The 8,699-nt window shown below is 33.3% G+C and overlaps 1 long non-coding RNA gene across 1 annotated transcript; it reads right to left on the reverse strand.

Moving 5' to 3' along the window:
• Positions 1-3,142: 3,142 nt before the first annotated feature.
• On the reverse strand, positions 3,143-3,615 carry LOC149258567 (uncharacterized). The gene is made up of 2 exons (XR_016246167.1): positions 3,489-3,615; positions 3,143-3,288 (listed from the first exon to the last, which is right to left on the reverse strand). It is a non-coding gene; the product is annotated as an uncharacterized LOC149258567 (long non-coding RNA).
• Between the last annotated feature and the right edge of the window lie 5,084 nt (positions 3,616-8,699).

Genomic DNA, 8,699 nt, shown 5'->3' on the forward strand with positions numbered 1-8,699 from the left:
TATTAAATAATTAATTTATATTACATAATTTAAAATTAAATAATTTATTATTAAATTAAATTAAATAACATTTAATATGAAATATTAATTAGTATAAATTAATTATTTGGTCTCAGCGGACGTTAACCACCACCACCATCATCATCATCTATAATTATTATTTATTATAATGATAATAATAATATTTTTATTACAATATTTTTTTTGGTATTATTATTTCTATTGTTATATATTTATCAATGGTAGATATAAATGAAGCTTTTGGTTATATTAACCACATCAATATTTTTAATGTAATTGTGTTAGTCATAAACACTTGGTGATTCATGAACTTAACATGGTTGTGTGTTATCCCAAAAAAATCATAAAATTTACTTATACAATTACTTAGTTTAAATATAAGTACTGGATTTATTATAATATTAAGTTTAAAATGTTATGTGTGTGTGTGTGTTTTTTTTTCAAAGAGTTAGATTTTAATAATATTATGTTTAAAATATTAGATTGATCGTACTGAGTTTAAAATGTTAATTTTTATAATATTAAGTTTAACATTATGATATTATATTTTTATAGTTAATTTATTAATATAGTATTTTTTTGGATTTTGAATAATTTCACGTGAGAAGCCCATAGGGCTTTGGATTGATGGTGAATGGGTGCACTGTTAAGGCACTCCTTGTGATAGGTCATTGGTTCAAATCCCTCATGGGTGCTTAACAATGCACTCCTTGTGATAGGTCACTGGTTCAAATCCCTCGTGAGTGCTTACCTAAAAAAAGAATAATTTCATATGAAAACCAGAAATTATTTAAGAGTTACATTGGTTGAAACCATAGTAACATGGGTTTCTTTTTATAAAATCTAATAAAAATATTAAAAAGAAATTAATTCCATATTCCTCTTTCTGTTTACATCATATTAGTAAATAATTATAATAAATATAGTTTTTTCAATTAATTTTTCTATATGTTTTTTGTTAATGGTAAAGTTATATATTTTATTAATTAGGTTGGTTTTTTTTAAATTCTAGTACTTATAATAATATTACATTCGATGTTTCTTTAGTTAAGTGAAGGGTCGAATTAAGAACTTGTGACTTAAGTAAAGGGTCATTTTGTTTAGTTTATTAATGGGTAAGAGTGGAAAACATTTGTGAAAGGTTGCAATGCGATGCATGCATATTAACCTAATTATGTTTTTCTAATATAAATACACAAAAACTAGAGATATGTTTTACATTAACTAATTTTTATGTTACAGGCGCGCTTTAGATTAATTAACTTTTATGTTGAATAAATTAATTGTTTTATATGAACAGGATTAACTCGTCGCATTGGAAGCTTTTCCAATAAAAATAAGACTAAAAGTTTTGTGTCTTTTCTAACTTAGATAGTAAAGGAAGCCAAGCGAGGGCTCAATCATCTTAATCATTGCTCAATACAACATTGAGGCTCCGAGTAAACACTTATCAACAACATGTTGTCCGAGTAATCGTGGCTACGTTTTTTTCACACTTTTACTTGGGATTTTCTCTTATATTTGATTAAATTACAACACAAAAAACGATAGGGCTAGGGAAATGGCAGCAGTGCCCAAAGACAGGCACTTATTTTTATGTCGCTGTTTTTTTTCTTCTTCCTTTTTATCTTTTTTAGTCCCTGCCGGCAATGGCCAGGGACTATAGTATTCGGTTTGCGATGTTATTACATTAATTTACATGCTAGGGACTATAGTATTCGGTTTGCGATGTTATTACATTAGTTTACATGCTTGTTATTAGTCGCTGCCACTTATAAACTAAAGTTTTTAGAGTCATATAGTTTTACTATTTTAATAAACCAAAGTTTCCAGAGACATATCATTTTGCCATCTTATTTGGCCTCTTCCCGAGGCGGAGAGGCAAAAATCATATGTTATGTGTATTTATTTCGGAAATTTGAAAGTAATGAAAATATAATGGAAACTAATGCTAGCATTAGTTTCATAGTTTCACAGATATTAAATGCTATAGTGGTGAGCAAGTTCCCATGTTCTAGTTGCTCTTGTGCATTGAACTTGCACAGTGCTTTGAACTTGCCATGTGGTGCAACAGCTGCCAGCTTTTGCGCTGCCTAGCTTTGACAATTCGACAACAAGACCGGTGATGCATATTGACTGGTACAGCTCATATACAGACTGATAGGGACTGATAGAGAGCTACAGCTATAAGTACTGGTACAAGTAGCACAGCTACAGCTTACACAAACAGACTCATACAAACTCACACTACTTACACCCATAGACCGCTTCCCAGATGCTGGAAGTTGATGGCTGCCCTCTTCCGCCATGCCTGGACCTGCTTGGTTGTTAATACCCTGGACCTGACCTGCTCAGGAGCCGAATTAACCTGAATCGCAAAGCGACCCCATCTTCAAAAGGGTATGAGGCGCGAACGATTATCTCCAAGACGCAGGTCACAACATTTTGAATTCTAATTTTCTGCAGAATGATCAATTTCCATTTATAAGTTTACATAATTGTTGAAAGCATCAAAATTTCAAAACTGTAAATCAAAATTTCAAAACCGTAAACACAACATCTTAAATTTTTTTGGGGTTACTGGTACTTACTGAATTTTACAGCTCCATTAGCATTCAGTGCGGCTCCATCAGCTTATGCTTATGCGTATTCTCCACTGAGTCTGGCCCCTTAATCAATTTGAGACTGTTCTCAATGAAACCAGCCTCATCATTTGACGCTGCATACCCTGGACCTGACCTGCTCAGGAGCCGAATTAACCTGAATCGCAAAGCGGCCCCATCTTCAAAAGGGTATGAGGCGCGAACGATTATCTCCAAGACGCAGGTCTGCTTCCAAGATGGAGGCCTGCTTCTTAAGGTGAAATTACTGACCAATATTTTTGACCTTCTACATGTAATATATCTCATCTCATTTTTTCAGGATATTAATTCACAACATTTTGAATTCTAATTTTCTGCAGAATGATCAATTTCCATTTATAAGTTTACATAATTGTTGAAAGCATCAAAATTTCAAAACTGTAAATCAAAATTTCAAAACCGTAAAGACAACATCTTAATTTTTTTTGGGGTTACTGGTACTTACTGAATTTTACAGCTCCATTAGCATTGAGTGCGGCTCCATCAGCTACTTCCGCATCCTCAAAAGCGACGTCAATGGTTGCTTCAACGAACTCCACTCCGTCATCGTTGCAATTCCTCGCATATTTGGGGTGATATCATTCTGTACAGTCTCCATGAAATTTGCCGAAGGCCTATTCTTCAACTGAAAGAAGTATCCATAAAACTGTCAGTCGACAAATGCCCCTTTTCTTTTCTCAATTAGATCCATCTGGTCAACTGATATTATATGATGTGGGCATAATGTAAGTACGATGGTCTGTGTAAAAGATGCATCACAATGCAAGGGTTTATCTGTATTAATATGTGTTTTAAAGCTACAGGTGAAATGCATGCAATCCACACCTCTGCATTTCGTAAATACTCGTAAATATCTTCGACATAAGTAGTACACATTTGAGGATCTGTGTGGTCTTTGTCTATGTCTGTGTGCTTCGAACAGCGTTGTGAATTGGAGCTTCCCTCCTGCTTTGCCTTTGAGGACTAAACAAATTATAAAAATAAATTAAAATCATGCATAAAAATCTCTGCAAAAGTAATTTTGCCTGGAATAGGATTAGGAGGATCGCATTTCGAAACCAAACCTGGTCTTTCGCTGTTGACAAGCAATCGGTAGCAGCAGCATGAAGATTTGTGACATCGCCTAAAACTGTGCGCCTTTTAGGCTGAGAACCACTTGCAAATATTATCAGGGTTTGAAGGCAAGAAATGCAGTTGGTGAAATTCCAGCTTACCAGTAATGGCGGTCACTGTAATTCCAGAGCGATTCCCTCTGAACTGAGCTATTCGAATGCAATAACACGTAATTGCGGTTACTCTGGCCTAGTGGGAAATGCATGCACTGCTACTGACACGTGAAATCCATGCAAAAGGCAATATTTGTGTGTTGGAGCGACTGTTATTCTGCGCCGTTGGATTGGCCCGCGGTATTGAGCCCGCCGTGGTTACAGCGCTGGTGGTGTAAAGCGTCTGAAGTTAGGGAAGGAAGCGTGGGAGCTTTCGATAGGTTGGAGTCCCTACCTAACCAAATACACCGCGTGCGCACTGACTGACGTAATTATAAGGCATTATAATTAATTTCTAATTAATGCTCTCCAAGTTGCTCTATTGTATAATGCTAACGTATACCCTTATGTGTGTTAGGATTTCACCCCATTGGGATTTGAATTGGCATCCCGCCTCTCTATAGATAGAGAAACTCCATGAAATGGCATTCTTCTGAAAATACGACAATTTCATTTCCCAATGATGGATGTGGTGGGTCATCCAACCTCCTAATCAATAGGTTTCATTGTTAAACAACATCAAATTGGATCAAATCCATTCTATGTCTATTTTCTATTTGCTTTGCCTGGAGGGGGGCGTGGTTTCACGTCCTGCTGCCTTTCTCCTTACGGACATACACATCCAGTTTTATTCACGCCCAGTCCCTACCTCAGTTCTCGAATCACCTTGTTACCAAACGAAATCTGTTATGCCCGCGGGTCTATATTACACCTGATATATTCACACGCGGCTGGTACCAATACATGGAGCTATCTTACGCCACCTCCGTCGCTCACCTCCGTCGCTCGGTGGCTGCCATTACTGGTAAGCAAATGGGGCCGAACGTTTAAGTGGCAAACCGAGAGCCATCCAACGTGACTGCTTCCGTTCTGTAGTCCCGTACCAAAACACAACAAAGCAGCTCTGTCGTGACTGCTCTCATCCCACAATTAATTACAGGTCAAATGCACATGACTTCTACGTTGTTTGGAAACAAAGAAATATGCATGCAAAAGGCTCAGTTACTCCGCGGCCCTACGCAGGTACAGCAAAGGCCAGTGTTTGCCTCATTATTCAGATTTCTAAGATTGGATGGCCGGCGGTGTTATGCGCTATCTGATAAATCCCGAATTCACTGATACAGAGAGGTGCCGAGGTAGCTTGTACCTAAATAAGTTTTACATCCGACTCTAAACTTACAAGATTTTCATGTTTAAACCCGCTTCTATTTGGAATAACTGATCCCGTGAGAAGTGTTGTGATGGATTGGGTCAGGGACTGGCAAACCCGTAGATGAATTTTCTCTGCTGTCCTCCATAGCCTTCTTCATGCAGGTGCAGGTGCATTCTCAGGCTGAACTTAATGCAGGGACTTGCTGCCTCGCAGCTTCCCTTGTTTAATAAAGTTTTAACTCTCGTCAACGTGAAAAAGAAAATTATATAAATCATTTTTCCATTAAACAATGCAATAACACAACATGGGAAAAAAGCTTCCTAGTACTAAGTTCAGTTACACTATTGGGAATAATGCTATAAATTGATTATCCTAAAAGTTATTTAATATAAAATTTTGGAATAATAATTTGTTAATTTAATATAAAATTTATGAATTTGATTAGAATTATATATATATATATATATATAGAATAAAAAGATAATTAATAATTTACTTAATTAAAATATTATTTATTTTAAATTTATTAAAAATAAATTCTTGAAACAAAGTATCGCAAAATTATTTTCCCTCGTAATTAATTTTATGAAATTTCAATTATAATATTGTATAAAAAAAAACATAAATTTAAGTTCATAAATTAATTGGTGAAATCATTACAATATATAGAAAAATCTAAATTTATATGAAAAGAACAAAGAAAAATCACATTTTTAATTATCGAGGATTCTCATACATCAAGTGGATTATTTTTTTATTAGAAATAATACTCATCTAATACATTCATCTAGATCATTTTCAATTCTCCTAAACAATGGTCAACTTTATCAACCATAGTTAACCATTGTTTACTAATCACCCTTGGGCACTAGTCATCTAATAGCACAACCACATTAATAAACTGATTGATATAGGTCATCAACATCATTTTCCACCTTTTATATAGCAACTGTAATATCTCCAGCCAACGTATGTTGCATAACTAATTATTAACATGAAATAAACTCTTAATTTGTGATACCATGACATAGTTAGGGCTCAGTATAGTGAAACTACTCCAGAGTAACAGTTTTTTTTACATGAAGAGATGATCTTGAGATAAGGAGAATAGGTGTATCATACTTTTACTTTTGACAACAGTTGTTATCATATGCCAAATCACGAAGAAACAGTTAAACTACTTCCTGGAAATTGCCCTTTTATATTTTTGATCTCACAGTGAATCAAGGCTCATATGGAGAGGAATAATCGTTTTTGAGAGGTTTTGGATAATATGTTCAATCGTTGAGGATTATGGAGTTCCTGTCTTCTTTTATGGAGCTTCTTTTCTGGTGGACATTGTAACAAAGGTCAAAGGAAAGTTGTTCCTCCGCTGGACTCCATGGAGATTAGTGGCACTCCGTCGAAGGTGCTAATGTCAAACTAAAGGGTGGAACTTCATGCAAGAGTACGGTCGTAATTTTAGACATGGATCCCATGGTTGTGTATGAAAATGGCTCACAACCATTCGTTTTTCTCCTATGAGAGTCGAATGCTTAGATACACGATGGTGCTCCTTAAAGAAAAATTCACATTTGGATCTTGTACATAAAATAGTAGAAATTAATGTGATTTTCTTAAAAGTAAAAAAAAACAAGTTTATATGCAACTTGAAAATTTGATTTTGTGTTAGTGATTATATATAGACATATATATATGTGCATGATTATTACATGTTTGCTTTTGTGTTAGTGATTACATATACACATATAAGTGCATGATTACCATATATTTTTCTTGCTAAAGAAAATATATTACTGCATGTAGATAAAGATTGATTAGTACTACATTTTTCTTGGTAAAGAAAATATATTACTGCATGTAGATAAAGATTGATTATTATATATTTTTCTTGGTAAAGAAAATATATTACTACATGTAGATAAATATTGTGATCATATATTTTTCTTGGTAAAGAAAATATATTACTCCACATAGATAAAGATTGTTATTATATATTTTTCTTGATAGAGAAAATATATTTAGATAAAGAATGTTATTACTATATATAGAAAATGATTGCTATTATAAATATATTTGCAACATTAAAAGATGAGTAACCTTTCTTGTCTTTATATAACATTGAATATGCCTTTTATGTAAGAAAAGATAGGATGCATGCTCTTTTCTTAAAAAGGGATTTCGTAGTCATTTTTCTCGAAGTGAATATAGATTAAAAATGGTAATTTGTGAAATACTTAGTTATGTGAAAATATAATAACCTATGCATAGATGAAATGCACGGAGGTAATATAAGTCATAGGAATATTCTTTGAAAAGAATATGTTTTCCTTGGACTTGAAAGATAAGTTAATGGTGTTAATTCATTTGCAAGATTTTCAAAAGTTACATGGTTTGGTGAGTAAAAACGTAAATGATTTGTGTGTTGCATATTAGATAGTTTGATTTAATTTCAAACCGATTTGTGTGTTGCATATTAGATAGTTTGATTTAATTTCATGGTTTAATGCATAAAAGGTTACCATTATTATTTTCTTTGTTCTTATCCCCAAAAGAAAGGTTAATTATGATACTTTCTTGAAAACAAATGCATGAGAACTTTGTTATGATACTTTCTTGGGAATAAATGCATAATAACTTTGTACATAAATGAGAGAGAAACTATGCTGGGTTCTTGAAAATAACTATGTGAATAGAACACATATGCACATATGCAGAAGCATACAAACAATAGTTGATTACCATAGTTGATTACATGTATGAAGATATAACTATTGTGTTAGATAGTTTAAAGAGAAAAATGTATTTGTAGAACGATTGTGTTAAATATTATAAAGAGAAATATGAATTTGTGTGCAAAAAAGAGTAAGTATTATGGAAAGTAAAACAAGTAGTTACTTGGAATAAATGTATTAGATTTCCTTTGTAAAATACATATATCTGCATGCAATAAATAATGACTAACACATTAGTTATGGTTTAGAAGAATGCATGTCTTTGGGCATACAATAGATTTCGTAAATAGAGCTATCTTGGAAAAGGTGTTTTTTCGAAAAGGGACTTACATTTGCATGCATGATAATAATGTCTATCATGTTAGCTTCCCCTTAGAAGGGAACATCTACTATGCTGGAAAGATTACTTAGTTACATGCACAAAGAAGAAGCAAACATGATAGCTCTCTTGGAATAAGTTTTTATCTAATTACATGCATGAAAAACAAAGATAAGTTTGTAGTATCCTTTAACTGAAATGGATGGTTACAATGGTTTCCTTTGGATATGAATGTGTGTTGGTGTGAGAATGATCATAGTAATGGGGTAATTATTTTGACATGTTTGATAATTATTTGTTTATACATGCATAATGTTGTAAGAAGAAGCATGTTGTGATATTATATTTACATCTCATGGAGGCACATTAATATATGTTAAAATATTTCTTTCAGAGAATGATTATTGATTGATTAATATTTTATCTAATCATGTTACCAAAGATTGTTGATGACATCAATGACAAGAAAGGATGGTGATTTGTGCAAAAGAAAAATTATGTTTAACATTGTGAGAGATAAGAACTAATGATCCATGCTGACGAGTACAAGCTACAGGATGCTCC

This window comes from Pinus tabuliformis, chromosome 6 (genome assembly GCF_031772625.1).
Source record: "Pinus tabuliformis cultivar Carrire ecotype Pingquan chromosome 6, CPIR1, whole genome shotgun sequence".
NCBI classification, from domain to species: domain Eukaryota; kingdom Viridiplantae; phylum Streptophyta; class Pinopsida; order Pinales; family Pinaceae; genus Pinus; species Pinus tabuliformis.